The following is an 18,319-nucleotide window of genomic DNA, read 5'->3' as shown; positions in this document are numbered from 1 at the left end:
TTACATTTCTGAAAAAAAGTTACAGGCCTGGTGCATCTTACTTATGTCTTACATTAACAAGAGACATTGGCATGTGTGTTGCAGAAAATAGATCTATAAAGTAAAATTAATGCTAAAAGAATGAATAAAAGGCGCCTACAGTACCTATATGAAACTTTTTTTTCTTTTTGACACACACACACACACACACACACCCAGCTCAGCCCCCCTCCCCCTTCCCCCTCCACCTCACAGACCTCAAATTAATAGGGTTTGGTTCATCTGAGTGTTGTGACCTCAGGCTATATTCAATACAAGCGTACAGGTTTCATTCTCACTAATGAAGGAAAGGCTATTTATTTCAAGGTGAGTCAAATAATAAAAAAAATATTAAAAAACATGCTGCGTGGTGAAAAATAAATTACACGGAGAGCTGTGAAACTGTCAAGGCCAGCGGCTGAGTCGCAAAAAAAAAACAGCTCGCAGGGAAAAGTTCATTTATTTTATCTGGATGTTTTTTGTACGAGCAAAAGGGAAACTTGAAAATATTGAAAAGCAGACTTAAAAGCAAAAACACTTCAATTGTTCTTCACAAAGGTAAACTCAGGTGAACTTGTGTGGGCTGCTGCGGGGAAGCCTCGCCGAGGACGCCGCTCACACACTTATCATCTGAAAGGGTTTTATTAAAACTCCAAATTGGACGTTCAAAATCATCTAAAGTACCAGAACTGAGTCAGAGCCCATTATGAGGAGGATTTCCTTCTTTTGAAACAAAACCATCTCTTCAGTCTATTCAAAGCGGTGAGAGTCTGAGCAGCTCTGACTCAGCCTTCCACTCAAACAGACAACATTAGCATCACATCAGCCGAGGGGTATGACAGGGAGAATGAGGGGGCAGAGACGACATAATCCCCATTCTTATGGCATCACTTTCTCCTGGACGGCTATTTCTAACTATGAGTTGAGCCGGTTGTCAGTCCCGAACCTGCCTGGATCCCTTTCAAACGTCTCAAACTGACGATGTCTTTTTGCAGACAGACTTCTGATTTAATGCCAGGTCCAAAATGCTGTTAAATAAGTCTCACAGCTGTCGAGCCCCAAATAAACTCAGATGATTTACGTGTGAATGACCAGAATGAGCATCATAGTGTCATTTTGTGGGACAGGCAACATGAAATCAGTGCTGTGGCTGAATTTGAAACTGAAAAGTAAAGGTGGTTCAGACCAAACACGTCTCCAATGAGCTTCTTTTGCATGTTTTCACTATTTTTCTAAATTTGAGCGAGAAATTTAAAGAGTGCTCCACCACAAAAACCTCTCAGCGTTTAGATCCCATCAAACCTGGTAGGACGCTCCAACAAAAATGGTCAATCTGAACTCTTCTAAAAAAAAAAAAAAGCATTTAAAGTTGTTTGCATGGCTTGAGAGACCAGTAAGCAAGCACTTAGCGGACATTACTGTTTACGCTACATACTTTCTGCAGCAGCGGCCCGTTGCGGCAAGGAGGAAGAGCACTGAAACAGTGACAGGAGTCACAGGACATCAATCACACGTGAAGTCGTGGCAACCATGTAAACAACATCGGGACCAGTTTACTCCTCACACAGTGTTCTAACGGTAAAAGAGGGTCCGACATCGGACGCTCTCTGTCCGCACACAATCATATGCAGTTCTGTTACGCGATGTAAACAATCTTATTGTGTATCTCCGTGTGTCCCTACTATAAATGCGTTGATTGTCGCGGTTTATAAAGCTTATAAAAGGTGTAGATGCCATTTGGTAACGGTCGATCATTTTGATCGCTAATAACGTCCCTCGTGCACACGCGGCTCACGTGCTGTGAGAGCTGAATTTCGAGAGAAAATATTTAACTTTTGTGACTTCATTAAACAGATTGCTGATGAAGGCAGTCAAAAAAGCAGACAGAGACAGACAGAAAGAGGGGGCGGGGCCAGAAGCTGTGCAGAGAGCAGAGGTGCAGGAGTGTTGGGGGGACTGAAGCAAAGCAAAGTGAGCAGATTCAAGTAAATTGTGAATTAAAACTTAATAAGGTGAAGAAGAGAGTATAATTAAAGTGGTCTGTAATATCACAGTGACCAGCCTATTGTTTTGTTTTCTAGATTGCCAGAAAATTATCCCGTTATCCCAAGAAAACCAGCTTTGTTATCCCGAGATAACGGGAAAAATAAGTCAACATCACAGGAAAACAGAGTAAATAATATGTATGAATGCATGTCCGCTTAGTTCTTCCGTAGACCAGACAAAGGAGGGTTTTTGTTTCTTTTTACACATCTCTATCATGATGGAGATAATTCTGCATCCCTTCCACCCATTTAAAGCTCCTGGGAAGGTTTAAGCTGGTTATGAAACGGACAGAAATGAATACTGATGCCTTTATATGGGCTGCAAAAGCAAACAAGACCATCAGCGACAAGACTGATTATGTCTTTATAGTTATTTTTACTGGCTGTAACCACTCCCAGGGGGTAGGGGACAGGCGAGGCGAGGAACGTCAGAATCAGCCTGTTGTCTATATTTCCCACTCCGAAGATTCAGCAGAGAGATCAGAGGTACACTTTGTCCACAGGGGTCGCCAAAATCAAAACAAACCAAACGTTCCTCATCGGAGCTTTAAGGCAATTAAAGGGTTAGGTTCGGATCGTACCCATTTTATAAGACAGCCAACCTGTAACAGGTGCTCCACATCCTGGTCCTGAGCCTAACCTACCTAACAGGTGATCAAACTGTGCAATAGTAGTTGCAGTAATGTTAATCCTGACACACTGGAGAAGGCCGTGAAATCGCTGCGTACACCTCTGTGTCACGTGACAAGAGGGCATTTGGTCCTCCGACATATGTTGAAGGATGAACATCCACACATTGTTGTGTTTAAGCAACATGAGTAGTTACACCACCCACTGACTCCACTGCCATGTCTTGTTTGAATCATCACTAAGCCAACTCTTGATATAAAGCCTTCACACTGGCTGAACACTTTCATTCCTACCTCCCATATTCTAGACAAAACTAAGCACAGCTGTTGGAGTATAAATCTTAACTGCTCTCTCTGTGAGGCTGTCTGCAGTCAATTCAAAAGATGTGCTGCCAGAAATGCTTCTCATTAGTACAATTCCTCAGTCGTCTCTGTGTGACATAATGCAGTTACCCTTCTTGGAATAAAAAGAAAACGACTTAGAGAGTTATGAAGCAACAATCCTTCTAGTTATTACTTCACTGCAGACAGAAAGCAGAGCTACCAGGTCACTCGGATAGGGGTTGCATTCAGGGGACTGACACTATGGAACTGCCTCAAAGCTAAAGCCCACTAAAGTACAGAGCCAATACAAAGAAAAACCAACCATGTCCTGTTATAAATTACATTTCCATTAAATGTTTGAATGTAGAAGCCTTCCGTGTAAAACGAAGCTTTCTGTTCTAACGAGGTTATGTACCGCTGCGGTGGAGCAGAGGGTTTCAAGTGTTACTCATTGACAGCAAATGTACCTCAATTACATGACAATTACTTTGATTACAACAGTGTGATGTGAGCACTGCGACACACACCTGGCACCTGTAGGGCCAGGCGACAGCGTAGAGAATCGTTTATCAATCTTTCCATCAGCCTGGGATTTGAATCCAGGCAGGAAGCGGTTGTAAAAGTGCACGAAGAAGATAAAGAGAAGTTATGTTGTCTACTTACGATAGGATGTTGGCAAAGTAGACGAGACGTCTGAACGTGTCTTCAGTAGAGTCAGCCTGCAGAAAAACACAAAGACACGTTTTAACAGATTCAGTAGTTTGATACCCAGACTATAGAAAGACAAGATAGAACTGTTCATGCAGGTGTAGGAAGGATTTGGTTTCTGTTTACTGGTGTTTCCTTAATCCGTGAGCTCGTCTGCGTGCTTTATGGAGATTTCTTCTTCTTATAGAGACAGAGACTGTGTACATTCCTGTGTTTGTTTGCATTGTGCAGACTGTGAAACAGCGCAGCAATACATCAATACGTTTTCGCTGCACTTTACATTTCACACATATTCCTGTGATGGTGATGACACACCACGACACTCTCTCCAAACTGAATTCGATGCGAATGGCGTCAGCAACAAATTCTGTTGGAGTGTCAAAACTGGCCATTATTACGCTGCACTTCAAAGTGCACCGCAGCGCCGTTCGAGTTCAACTTTAGTTGCACGCCGTGTTTCTATTTATTCCTGTCGTAAGTGACAGGAAGGAAGTGGCAACAAACAGCTTCAAGTGCGACCGGACACAGGTGACGACAGGCAGTGCACCGGGCGTAAAGAAGTACTTTCTTTTTTCTTTTTATATACAGTATATCATCATCATCATCAATATCAACCAGGTCGATATCATCAACATCATGAATATCCTAATCAACGTCAACAATATCCTCAATATCATCGTCATTGCTATCATCACCATCAATAGCATCAATATCATGAAGTGCAGAGATCTTCATAAAGAGCTGGGTCTTTAGCTTCTTCCTAAAGAAGGAAAGGGGCTCTGCAGACCGAATGGAGTTTGGTAACTCATTACTACTGAGGAGAAGAGTCTAGTTAGTGACTTAGGACCCTGTTGTGATGGGGGTACCAGGCGCCTTTCATTGGCAGAGCGTAGTGGGCGGGACGGAGTGTAGACCAGGATGAGGGTGTTCAGGTAGGCAGGAGACGTTTTTGTTGCTGTTTTGTATGTGAGCAACAGGGAGCCAGTGGATAATATGAACAGCGGAGTGGCGAGTGCTGTTTTGGGTTGATTGAAGACCAGTTGCACTGTCGCGTTTTGGATCATCTGCAGAGGGCACTAAGGCCTGCCAGTAAATGGTAAATGGACTGTACTTATATAGCACTTTTCTAGTCTGCGACCACCTAAAGCTGCTTTTACACTACATGTCACATTCACCCATTCACACACATTCATACACTGATGGCAGAGGCTTCATACACTTTGACATGTAGCCTGAGGAAGCTGGGGATCGAACCTCCAACCTTCTGATTGAAAGACAACCGACTCTACCACTGAGCCACAGCCGCCCCAGTTTTATGAAATGTATATTTACAGGAAATACAAATGCAGTTAATATTAACATTTTAAGACTGCCTTACGATCAACTTCTATTCAGAAAAAATAATAACAAAACTAAGTAAGATCAAATATATTAATATCCATTTCATTTTAAAACATAATAAAACTGTACAATTTCCGTTTTCTTTTTTGGCATCACATGTGATTGAACAGTTTCAGCCAGATGACACTTGTTGATTGTCCCAGCAGCGTATCAAGTTCTTCAGTCGGTTAGGGAGCTGCAGTAGTCAGTGTGTGATATGACGAGAGCCTGTACCAGGAAGTGCTGGTTCTGTGAGGAGCTTTTAGCTGGTAATTATCATTATTATGAAATGGATACTGATGCTTTTTATAAGCTACAAAAGCAAATGAGACCATCTGCGACAAGACTGACTAGATCTATAAAGTAAGTTTTGAAGCCTGTTACAGAAGTTATGTGAGAAGGCAGCTGACTGAAGGGAGCTCGCCAGAGAGCTAGAAGTTTTAATACAACCGTTCGTAACTTTTAGTAAAAAGTAAAAATCGAACTATCAATTTAAAAAATTTGTTTTCTGTGTTATCAAGTAGAAACATAGGATAATAGCAAATTCATTCATCTTTTATTTGAGTGCATACATCCTAGATTTCCAGTCCACGGCTCATGTGGTCTGTTTGCACACATTTAACAGTATGGACAATTGATTTTAATGCTATTATGCAACACAAAAGTCAGACCCTTGCATATTGTTAGGTATTAGATAGATAGATATGGTATATGGGTATTAAAAAAACGAACTATCTAACACTTTTTTGCCATTCCTTAGAGGAGTTATAAAGTCTTCTGGCCAGGGGGACAAAAGAGTTCCTGAGTCTGTCTGTGGAGCAGGAATGGGACAGCAGTCTGCCGCCGAACACGCTCCTCTGCCTGGTGTATGAGCTGAGGGTGGTGGCCGTTGTCCAGGATGGATAATCCAGGGCCCTTCTCTCTGCCACCGTCACCAGGAGTCCAGCTCCGTGCCCACCACAGGGCCAGTTCTCTTCGCCAGTCAAGCCGTGATACATCGATAGAGTCTGTTTGGTTGTGCTCAGATTAGAGACACACAGATCTGAGAGCCCTGGCCCCACGATCACAGGTGAAGATGTAGTTGCTGTCAGGACTTTGCTGATCAACCAAGTTAGTCATGGCTTTTACCTTGGGTTTCAACAAAGAGTTTTGGGATCCATGACAAATGCGAAATAAACAAAACATTATTAAATACTTGTATAGAAAAGTACCCAAACACAGCGCTTAAATACCACCTCAAACAAACACGCACTTCTCAGTTTGTCAGTAGAATGAAAACACTGTTGGTTCTTCACAAGTTGTTTGTAGCGCTAACGGCAGCTACACTTGAAACTGAAGTGGAGTCTATAGATAGTCAGATCAGTGTGGAGCCAGCCAGCAGGCCAGACAGATGGTGTTTCATGGCAAAACAATTTCCACTAAACAGATACAGACAGCTACAGCACCGGCTGGCAGCCGCTAGCTCTCTACCCTGCTCTCCCTTAAACCTGGGCAATTAAAATATTTCTCCCTCAATAACAGGGGAGAGGAGAGAAAAATACTGGAGATGCAACTCTCTCTGGTTAAACATATCATGCCAAACTGTGTTTCTATGGTAACTGAGGACCACAGAGGCGGTACAGAGGAAAGGGAAGTGAGCTTAGGAAAAAATACACAAGATGCTGCAGGGACAGATCTGTGGGAATGTCCTTATTTCAACTCTGGCTAATGCTGCCTCCCAAACTCGAACTGCATGTGTGTGTGCGTGTGTGTGTGTGTGTGTGTGTGTGTGTGTGTGTGTGTGTGTGTGTGTGTGTGTTTTCAAAGGTGAAGTTAGTGTGCGTCCCTGAGGTTTTACATTTAATGACCTAAGGAGCAGAGCCGCAGCAACAGATTCAGAAACAACAAACAAACATGCAGATAATCAAGCAGACCACGCTGCAAACCTCCAGATCTCATCACACTGAACAAACTCAAACTCCCATGGGCCTTTGTGTACGTGTGTACATACATGAGCATGTGTTTGTATTCCATACAACATGTCCCTATGGAGCAGAGCGGAGGCAGCTCTGTATTTGTCCTCCACAGTGAGAAGTACAGTAAACACAAAGCTGATTTAGTGGACACTGTACGGTGTAAACATCACAGGATGATGTTGGGATGTGATGATGGGATGCTTGTATGAGATTTGCTGCACATGTTATTTGCCTTCATCTTTGTTGTTAATTATGCTTCTGATTGGAGCTGCTAATTGCTAATTGATCATTCAGGCCCTCAGCTGTGTCCTCCGCGCTGCTGTCCTGTCCTTTCTCATCCTTACACCCGTACACAGTCTCAGAGACGTTTGTCAAGTAGTCACGCTTTCTGCCACGCTTTCATATGGTAAACTGCTGTTCGTGTTTGGTGTAAAACCACAAGTTGCAGACTTTTAAAGAAGGTTACATTTTAGTTAACTTAGTTTAGTTAAGTTAGTCACCAAAACCGTAATAGTTATGTTTACAAAATAACGTTCGGTTAAAAAAGGGTACGTAAAGGAAACGTTTTAAGAAGGAAGTAAAGAGATGTTATGAAAGTAATGTTATTTATATCACTTATAATGGCTGGAACTCAAGACTCTTAAATTGCAGAGAGACTCTCCTGCTCCCTCTGAATTTCATTTCATTCGTGATAAAAGTTAACACATAAAATAACTGATATTTTTTAAATGAAATTTAACAAAAATGAATTTTGTTTTGCTATTTTTGATGTTCAGACAAGCAATTAACACATTTTTAATTACATGGTGACTCATTAATCCATATCCAATAAGGGGGCGTGTCAGTCAGTAAAAGACTTCCTTGGAGGCTGCTCTCATGTATCCTCCCTTATCACTAATCAGAATTCCCTCCCCGCTCCTCTGATCAGAGATAAGAGCTTTGGGGCGGTCCTCAATGTGGCGTTTCTGGAACCACTTCCTGCTCGAGCGAGGAATCAAGGAGCGAGGGAATCAAATAAGAGACTTGAGAAGCAGCCAGCGAGTCAACTTTTTGGTCTTAAACTCCGGCCTCTGCCCTTACCACCCCCCAGCCGACTTTGTGGTTACCTCTAAAAGCTTTGTGTTGACTTAATATACTTCGAATTGAATCACATTAGCTTGTTATTGGTGCAACTGATGTTCATGGACATGAATCTACATATATTATTTTTGTAACAATTTCATGAACATGAAAATGAGCATTAAAATTCACCTCAGGTCACCATGTGGCCTCTGAGGTCAGCTGGATTGTTGGAAATAGATGCACATGTTTCCTGACCTTTCTGACTTCACAGTAGTCATATCACTGCTCTTAGATATCAGCTATTAAAAGGTATATTTCAGGTAGAGTCCTACATATGAACATACACTTCAGTTTAAGAGTGCGCTGTATTTTTTGTGTGTAACTGCTTCACCTTGGCGTCAGACAGCCCCTTCCCTCGGTGTCTCACTCCACACAATATATTTTATATATAGGACTCTTTTAAGTTTAAAGTTCGTGGTACTCCTGACCCCATCTGCAGCGGTGCTTAGCTTAGCTTCTGTGTAGGACCTATGTCCAGCTTCTCCTCACAGGGGCCTAGCTGACTGTAACTCACTGTACTTAGTACACTTATTGTTGGTACTTCAAACAAAACTCGAACTATCCCTTTAAATTCAAGGGTAAAATATTATCATTTATATTAAAAACAGAACAGCCTATAAAGATGGCCAAAACTGTAAAAATACATGTATTTAAATAGCAATAAAGTTGAATTATAAACTAAACTCACACTTCACATTTCAGCGATCCTCCTGTGAAGCAGAAAGTAAATATTTAGTTTGACTGCCTGTCCCCAGGCACGGAGATTAGTTGCCATTCAGCTTCCTGCGGAGAGTAAAATTGAACTCTGAGACTGGATAGTTGCTGCACATAGATAATCCATCAACAAGATAGTTAATGAAAGTGATGCTTTCTGGCAGCCCTCTGTCAAACCGTGGATGTGTAGGTGTCCCAGACTGCACCAGCAGGGACAGTGAACTGTAACTTTGTTCACTGTGATGGATTACTTTCTCAAGCCAGCCTCCAGTTTCTGCATGTTGATTTCCATATCACACTGAAATGAACTGAAACCAATGTCTGCCTGGAAGGAAGGAAATCAATCATAAAAACTCATGCTTAGCTTTGAAGAATGGCCAGCAGTAATGCTCTCGACATAATTTGTAGTTAATTGGCTCAAACATGCAAAACAGCACCATGGTCCTTTAAGTTTTTAGGTTTCTTTTCCTTTGGGGGACCAAAGTAAAGCCATGACAGCAAGTAGGGCGATACGGTCTAATAACAAGGTGCAGCTTTGCATTATAGATGTTCTTAACTCTGGCTGTATTATGGTTTGGACTGTGATGTTTAGACTGTCAAACATCGAGGATCACAGCAGCATGACCCTAACAAACAATCAACCCTGGTGGATCTATTTACTGAGACTATATCCGTCCATGATTATGCATTCATGAGAGGTGATGCGTACACATGCCTTTTTTGGAACACCTATCCACCTTTCACCTATCCATCCTGAGCTTAAACATTAAGCACCCAAACTAATCTTCATACAGTGGTTTGTGTTATATCACACGAAAAGTTATGCACAATTTACATTGTGCAAACCAGAATGTGCAAGACTTCGTCAGATACCAACGCTTGGCCCCACTTTGGTGTCTCATACAGACACACAAAGTGGCTTCTTTTAGGTGTCCGTTTCAGGGTGTTTCCCTGTAAAGCATGTGGTTTACATGTTATGGTCTGTTTGGTTCAGGCAAAAGAAAACTACTGGGTCAAGTTCAGGAGACATCATTGAGTAGGTTAAAGTTATAACTATGATTGCAACTAGATTGTTTTCAATATTGATAAATATGCCAATTGTCTTCTAGATTAGTCATTCAGTTATTAAGTCTATAAAATGTCATAAAATGGAGAAGAAAAAAAAAAAGTCCATAGTTCTGTCTTTAAATGTCTTGTTTTGTTCGACAAACAGTCCAAAGATATGTAGTTAAATATAGCACAGAGCAGGCCCCACAGGAAGCTGCAAAGTTGTGTTCACACAAACCCACGCTAATTGAACCGATTGCCGCAACTTTTTGGCAAATTTGACCGATCATATTTCCCCATGAGTGTGAAGTCATTTATGTCACTTTTCTTTAAATATTAACCCCTTGGTTGTGTCAGCGCTGATTTTAAATAGTCCTTGTATAGTGAGATTGTGATCCCCCAGTCTCTTATCAATTGATTTATACTGCCGCAGCAACCAAAATAATAATGTCAAAACGTTTAGATTCTCCTTTGCACATATTGATAGCATTGAATGTGCATGCGTAGTGCGAAAGGAGCATTTCATGGCTATTTACTTTATTGTCATTCAATTTTTACACACATTTTATTTGGAGTCCTGACGCTGAAATCGACCAGAAGTGATGTCAGATAATAAAAGTATTCGCTCAGTTAATATTGGAGCATTTGTCCCACTCGCTCACAGTGGATGTGTCATGTTTTACACATTAAAAAAAACATTGCAGCTATCATTGCAACTTTCTTTTAAAAGCAAAATCAGGAATGTTTTTGCTGCAACATTAACAGAAAATGCCCGACGAATATCCTGGAGGGACTGACCAAGCAAAAAATCTCCATATTTGAGAGGCTGGAAAAGAATTTACTGCAACTTTTTAAATGAAAAATGTATCAAAATAGTATAAAAAATGCGCTGCTCAGCAACTCCAAAAAGAAAAAAACATTTTTAAATCAAATTTTTTTTAACATGAGGCCCTAATCCAATCATCATCCCTCTCTGTCCACACGTCTAAATCCCAATGAATATCGTGTCTACATGTACATGCTCTGCTTCTCTACAGCTCATGATGGAACCCAATGAAAAGTTATTGATTCTTTTATCTAAATCTAAATCCATAAATCTGCAATCTAAGTCAGCACAGTGCTCATAATAAATAATAAAACAATCCATAATCTCACAATATTGGACAACAAATCATAAAGAAAGTGCGGCACATCAACAACCTGACAAGGCCATGCTGCGGCGTACGGTGCATCCTGTGGGAGCAGCCTCCACACAGCCACTCGGCCACTGTCACTGTGATTTATTGAAATATTACCTTGAACAAATTAACAAACAGGGCCGGTCACATTCCCAGTATGCTTGTGAATAACAAACACACTGGGGAATCCATGCACAGCACCACCCTGACACAACTCTTATGGATATTAATATTTTATTTTCTTGTCACTGTATATTTATTTACCAGTGTTCTGGCTCACTGTCCCTGCGGTATTGAGACGATCCATCCTGTCAGATTTGCCCTGTTAAACAGGGACGGGCTGTGGGGGGAGGGGAGGGGGCTACAGCAAGAGAGCGTTTTGAGAAGGTAATGAGAGTGTTGTGAGAATGTTATTAGGGGCTGTAAGAGGCCCGCTGAGGCGTGAGGGCAATGCTGCACTTTGAAAACCACTTCGACAGACGCCACTCGTGACCTGGAAGTGAAAGCAATCTGTGATCTAACTCATCCATCCATCAGTGGGCTTTCCTTTCTGTATTTTCCTGCCTCTGTTTGGCTTTTTGTCCATCCCAGCCATTTTTCTTCCTTTCTCCCCTTGATCCACTCTCTGCTCTTTATTCAACTCCCTCCATCTCCGTCTATCTTGTACTTACAACATGCAAAAAACTTGTTATCGGTCTTTCACAGATATTGTGGATATGTCCACATGCATGTTGTTACGATGTCAACTTCCTTTTCCTCCTGAACGCTCTACTCAGGCACCACCCCTCCTCTAAACTAAACAAAGTATTTCCAGTTGTTAATAAGGCCTCTCTTACAGTAATTCCTTGCTATGTGATACATGTGTGAAAGGGAAACTCTGCACAGTGTCCAGACCTGATTCTCCAGAAATTGCAGAGAGCTCATGTGCAATATATTGCATCAGTGTCTCCCTCCCTGTGCTTAGGATTTGAATGTGTGCCTTAAAGTTATAATCTCGTAGATCTCAGTCTCACTTTCTTTGGCGGCACCTATAGTTATAAACGGTAACTGCAGGAGCACACTTCCCAGATTTTCAAACATGCGTTGCATGTGTGACGTCCACAGGTGGCTCCGGTTGTAACTCTTGATTTTCCTGGCTGACGGTCGCTTTCCTTTTCAGACTGTTTGCTTCATCTGAGCGTCAAACTTGTTTCTTTTTCTTTGGATTTTCACTTATTTTTGAATTTCTTTGTTTGTTCAGCCATAGTACATTACTGTTTACTAGATTAGATTACTGAGATTGGAAAAGCAGCCACTTAGCTCCGCCTACCGTCTATAGCAGACCAACCACTGCTGGCTGATGGAAAACGAGTCACTAACTGGGCGGCGCTTGTGATTTTTTCCACGAAAGTCGCCACAGACAGTCAGTCTGTAATACTGCAAATGCAAAGGCTTTCCTCAGTGGGCCACAGGCTCAATCACCATTGTGTTACCTCGCTCGGCGATAGACATTTATTTAAAATAAGAGTAGTGATTAAAAGTGAAACTGAGGTGGAAAGAGTGAAAAAATAAAAGGTTAAAATGGAAGAGAAGCAGAGAGACAGGCTGTCAGGTTCACACCAGGCATGTAAGAGTCTGCTGGAGCCAGGTAAATGCGAGAGCATGACTGGGAGGGTGACTGAGACAGGAAGGGAATTTACCATTAATCTACTGTAGTTGATGTCAGATGATGTAAATACCACATGAAGAGGTTTCAATTGTCCTTTCCTTTGCTCCTCAAAGACAGGTGGCAACCAGAGGACTTTGTCTCTGGACAATAAATATACACTGTATACATATATATACAAATATAATTGTTGTTTTTTGAGAATCTGCTGAAAGGTGATTTTTCTGTGTGTTTGCAATCGGGGTCTACAGCAAGGTCCTCTACAGACTCAAGCTCTGTGACAGTTCAACCTCAACTGGAAAACTTCCAGAGAGGAGGAAGGAGGGAGAGCAGAGGAGAGTGAAACAGAGGTAGACAGAAAAAGACTTTTAATAGGGTCCTTCAAATTGAAAAGAATTCGCCCCTGGATGTGGGAATCCAATTCCCTCCAATCCAATGGGATTGGCATTGAGCAGGGTAAATAAGGATGGATTGTTTGTCCGTTAGCTGGCTGTGCCGTGAATTCGCCTTTCAAATGTAAAGTGACAGATCCCCCCTCCACACACACACACACACACACACACTCTTCTCTTTAAGTCAGCCCCTCTCTTTCACCTCCCTCTCTTGCTTTCCACAGTTTCTGTCTCTATCACACAAAACCAAGACAACTACTCCTAATGAGGAAGCTAAAGTCACCTACACACATTCACGACTCCCAACCCACACCTCCCTCCACACATACACACACACTTTTACACACAAAGCAACACATACACCCGCACTACATCTCACTAGCATGTGTTGTGTAGCAGAAAGCTCGACTTTGTATCTCAATACAAGGAAAAAAAAAACATTGGGTGAGAAACGGAGTAACTTTGCTGCCATGATGCAACTTAGTGTAACCTCCCGGCCATTTCTCAGAGCACAGAGAAAGTAAAGGGCTATTTCAACAATGATGATGGTGATGAGGAGGGGGCCACATAAAAAGAGACAGATCACAAGAAGGGGAGGAGAGCTGAGAGAAGAGGACGAGTAAAGGTTACCACGGGGGGAAGGGAACGGAAGCGATAACCATTAAAAATGTACAGAACTGCGTGAAATGGTGGAAACATTAAAGACACACACACGTACAGGTAGAAATGTGGCATTAATGATGTGTAACTAGACGTCAATATCAGCAGGTAGCAGTAAGCTGTCATGCAGCTATGCTTTTTGCAAGTCTGCTTTTCAAACTCAGGGAAGAGACTGATGTCAATACAGTGAGCCTGGAGCCAAGCTTTGTATCCACGCACGTCCAAGTACACACATTGTGTGACGGGGGCGTGATGGACCACTTCTGCATACACACTGACAAGACTGTTCTTCAAGAAAAACGACGGCAATAGAGATTTGAAAGATATGTCAAAAAAACCCCAAAACATATTTACATTTAAGTTAGAAGGTTTTCTCACGCCTGATAGAGACCCTTCTCAGTCTGAGGCAAAGGAGGAAGTCAGGTGACTGTAATAAGAACAGCGGGCAGCAACTGTCAACAGCAGCCAGCCCAGGCTGGAATAACCTTTGTAAGATCAGGAGCCGAGTGCACAAGCTGGGCATACACATGGTCGTTACCTTACGTCCGAATTAGAGCTAAAAGTTATGATGGACTTTAAATTACACCCTGTGCACCAGCATGACTTAAGCCCTGTTTGTGTTGCATAAATGGGCATTAAAACGAGAGAGAGAATCTTCCGTGATCGGACAGTAAGATGATGAAAAGGTTTAGTTTTCTGTTTGAATGAATCAAAGAGCCCTGCCCTCAGCTGCAGCATGTCGGACAGAAACGCAGCGCTGTCTCCCCCTTGCAGGTGCAGATTGAGCTCAGATTTTGTGCCAGTAGGGCCTTTCAGAACAGACAGAGGGAGACATGATAAATGTACAACGAACAACGGCATGCTTGATTATTTATGTTTCCTCATTTCACTATCCGTAAAAATCTATTTTTCTTTACTTGTTTTGTTATCTTCTGTCGATGCTGCTTGGTAACAGTGACCACTTTTCGAGTGTTCATGTGGATGCGTATCATAAAACCGGGCGCAGCTACGACCGGTGTCAGTTCGGCTCGGTGCACTCAGTGTAAATTCCAATCAAGAAGGATTGCTTCAGCAGGTGTCTTCAGCTCGCAGTCTGGCTGTAATGGCTGGAAAGTTCTACTTGGGTGCAAGTATGTACTTAAAGTACTTCCACTGAAAGTGGTGAATTTTTCCACTCACATGCTCAGACTGATATTCGACAACATTACAGAAACAATCCTACACAGACACACTTTTTTGTTAAAGTGTAAGATGCACTTTTCAACACCAGACACAGACCAGACTGTTCCATCACAAAACGCAGTAATTTTACCGAGCAGAAAATGTTGCTGGTCTAGCAGTGCCTCAAACACTCAGTTGGTTTGTGTAATTGTGTGCAACAAATATTGAGTTGGATCTGAACCAAACATTTAAAACACTAAAGTCAGAAAGTAAACAAACCAACCGACTGAGGCGGCCGTAGACCAGCAACTCCCAGTCTGGTGGATCTCTGAGGCTGTCAGTGGCAAACAAATACTTTTATATGTCTTTGAACTCCTGAACAATGCAATTTCTCCAAAGTCAATGACTGGTAAAGTGCATGAAGAAAACTTAATTCAGGCACAGTCACATCAAGGTTTGTGTATGTTTACATGTGTTATAATCGGCAGATCTCCAATCTAGGAAATTAAAATACTGTCTACCTTTAAGCTTTATCGTCTACGTTCCACCTGTCTCAATTAAAATCCCTCATCTCTTTTGTCCACTATGATCTCTTTCGCCAACTTTCTGTCACTCAAAATGTAACATCACTGGGGCCAGTAGTCCATAATAAGAGCCCTACCAACACCTAATGTCCAACACGCCAACACGTAACATATTTAGTTGCTCAGCGGAGACACAAGATTGACTGAGCAGCTAACAGGATGAGAGCCGTGGGTGATGGCTGCCTGATGATCCATGATAGCACAGAGCGAGAGTGAGAGAGCAACACTGACAAAGACGCAAAGAGAGACACAGAGAAAGAGACAGGACGCCACGTCTCGCCAGCTACCATCGATTGGCCTCTCCCACAAGACACAAAGATGTCAAGTCGAGTTACATGTTCTCTCTCTCTCTCTCTCTTTACCTTCATCACCTCATACCTCCCTTAACATCTCCACAAGTCCCACAACTTCTTCCCTCGAATGAAATTGCAGCTTCACGGCCTACTGGAATAAATAAAAGAGCAGAATAACCCTGCCATATGTTGCATTCGGTTACTGGGATGGCTGCAACCAAATTGACAGATGTCCAAGTCAGTTGGCTTGCTCCTGAGCCCAATGCCGTTCCCTCAATGCTCTAATCACATCTGAGCAAGAACTGACACAACTTTCCTGGAGTAATTGAGTTCATCAGTAATTCTGATGAATGCCTGAACAGATCAGCAAGATATTAAAGACCTGTCAAATATATCTCATCTATGGGATTGTCCTCACACACTTAATAAGACTTCTGACGACTGTGGATGACACCAGCCTCATTGAGAGACTGATCTCTGCCGGGGATGAGTCTGCCTATCAGGGGGCATTGACTAGAAGAAGAAGAAGACTACTAAGACTACTAGTTTGGGGGCTGCACATGCGCCCCAAGCAGTTGGGGGATTTGGTGCTTCGCTCAAGGACACCTCGACAGTGCCTAGGAAAGGCATTGGCACCTCTCAAGCTACCAACCCTAATTCCATGCTTGGTCCGTATACCGGGACTTGAACCGGCCACCCTCCGGTTCCCAAGCCAAGTTCCAACAGACTGAGCTACCATCTACCCCATCTTCTTATCTGACGTCAGACGCCTTATTCATTAGGCCATACCATCGAAGACCATCTGGTTACCTGATGCGGACAGAAGAACCTGGAGACAATGGTGATAGTTTTGGAATCTGTTTGACGACAGAGACCCATCAAACTGTGTGACTCCCAATTCAACACCAAGGGCTCACTTTGCTCCCTAGGCACCGTCATCACCCAGTAACAGGGTTCAAAATGAGCCGCCAAACGCAAAAGGCGGTTTAAAAATCTGAGTTAGTGAATAAAATATAAGACTAAGCCATAATTGGCAGGTTGTCATCATCAGTACAGCACATACCGTTACCAACTTGATTATCCGCATTATGTTTTGCATCGACTCTGTGCACTGCTGGCAAAAATCAACAGAGTAAATGTACTTATTTTCTTTACACCACTGGTTTTAAAGGACGTTCCAATTCACTGTAATGGCTAGTTGAAAAGCTACTTAGGCTGGTAATTTTTTTTTTCCAGTTTACAGCAGACAGACCAAAAAGTAAATGTTGGACTCGGCCCAGTTCTACATGTGGGAGCTCCCTCACCAAGAAAGCAAAGCAGAGGATGTACTTCCTGCGGCAGCTGAAGAAGTTCAACCTGCCAAAGTCGGTGGTGGTTCACTTCTACGCCGCCATCATTCAGTCAATCCTCACCTCCTCCATCACCATCTGGTACGCTGCTGCTACTGCCAAGAACAGAATGCACTCCCCTCCAGCAGGAGGTTGTGCTCCAACAAGACCAAAATCTTGCGCCACAGGAAGTTTATTCCTGACTGCAGCTGGCGTCGCCAACGAGGCATTGATCCCACAATGATACTGATTCTAACCCCCTGATAAAGACTACATTACAATAATTAAATTAATGTGTTGGATTAATACACATTTGTTTTACAGTTTATTATCTCTGCACAGTGCTAATATTCTTAAACTGTCATACCATGAACATTAGCAGATTCCTCAGTTAGTATTTTGCGCACTCCATCCTTCAACTTTGTACAGTTCTTTCATATAGAAAAAAGATAACATTATATTCTTCATTATTTTATATATATTGTTTAATGCAAATCTTTGCATTTAATAATTTCTCATTGCAGTGTCCCAGTAGAGTTGCCCTCTATTTTTAACATTTCCAGGGAGGATATTTGATGAGTTATCGTTGCTGCACATCATATCAATAATATCAAGTATTTAATCTTGTGCTTCAAAAATAGAAGGTGTGTCTTGCAGCTCAGCTTGTTTTTTTTAAACCAGAATCCTCCTTGCTTTGCATTTTTATCATAAAATAGCCACCTGAAAAAAGGCTTTTTTCTATTTTCCATATAAGTGGAATTTATCTGTTCCCAGCCGAAGAGCACCTTCATCACACTTTGTTTGAACTTCTGAGCTCTCCAGACTCTCTTTTTATCTTGTCCATGTTAATAAAAATCACCAGACTGGCATCAAAGTGGTGTTTCACTAGGAATAGATACAGTTCTGAGACTACTATTCTCAACAACAAAATATCAAGTTCCACAACAATACTCTGTGCGTTGCCTCATATTGACCTCCCACCCTCTCTGGTCCCACGTGCACAGGTGCACTTGACACAAACAAACCACAATGACGGGAAATTTTCAAGGTCTAAAAAAAATGACATTCTCTAATATTAACAAGAATATCGCATTTGATTGGGACTATTTTCAGGGGAGGACTAATCCGTATTAAAT

General features: G+C 42.2%; 1 long non-coding RNA gene across 1 annotated transcript in view; it reads right to left on the bottom strand.

The window, feature by feature from the left end:
* Positions 1-3,678: 3,678 nt before the first annotated feature.
* LOC138593026 (uncharacterized) overlaps positions 3,679-18,319 on the bottom strand; it is a 197,820-nt gene continuing 183,179 nt past the window's right edge. The window contains exon 3 of the long non-coding RNA XR_011308307.1: positions 3,679-3,735. This is a non-coding gene — a long non-coding RNA (uncharacterized lncRNA). The remainder of the gene's footprint in view (positions 3,736-18,319) is intronic.

Source organism: Semicossyphus pulcher, unplaced genomic scaffold (genome assembly GCF_022749685.1).
Source record: "Semicossyphus pulcher isolate SPU_LCO1_2020_fin unplaced genomic scaffold, fSemPul1.0.p SCAF_16, whole genome shotgun sequence".
Taxonomy (NCBI): domain Eukaryota; kingdom Metazoa; phylum Chordata; class Actinopteri; order Labriformes; family Labridae; genus Semicossyphus; species Semicossyphus pulcher.
Note: the sequence above shows the minus strand (reverse complement) of the source record. Positions and strands in the feature narration are given on the sequence as shown.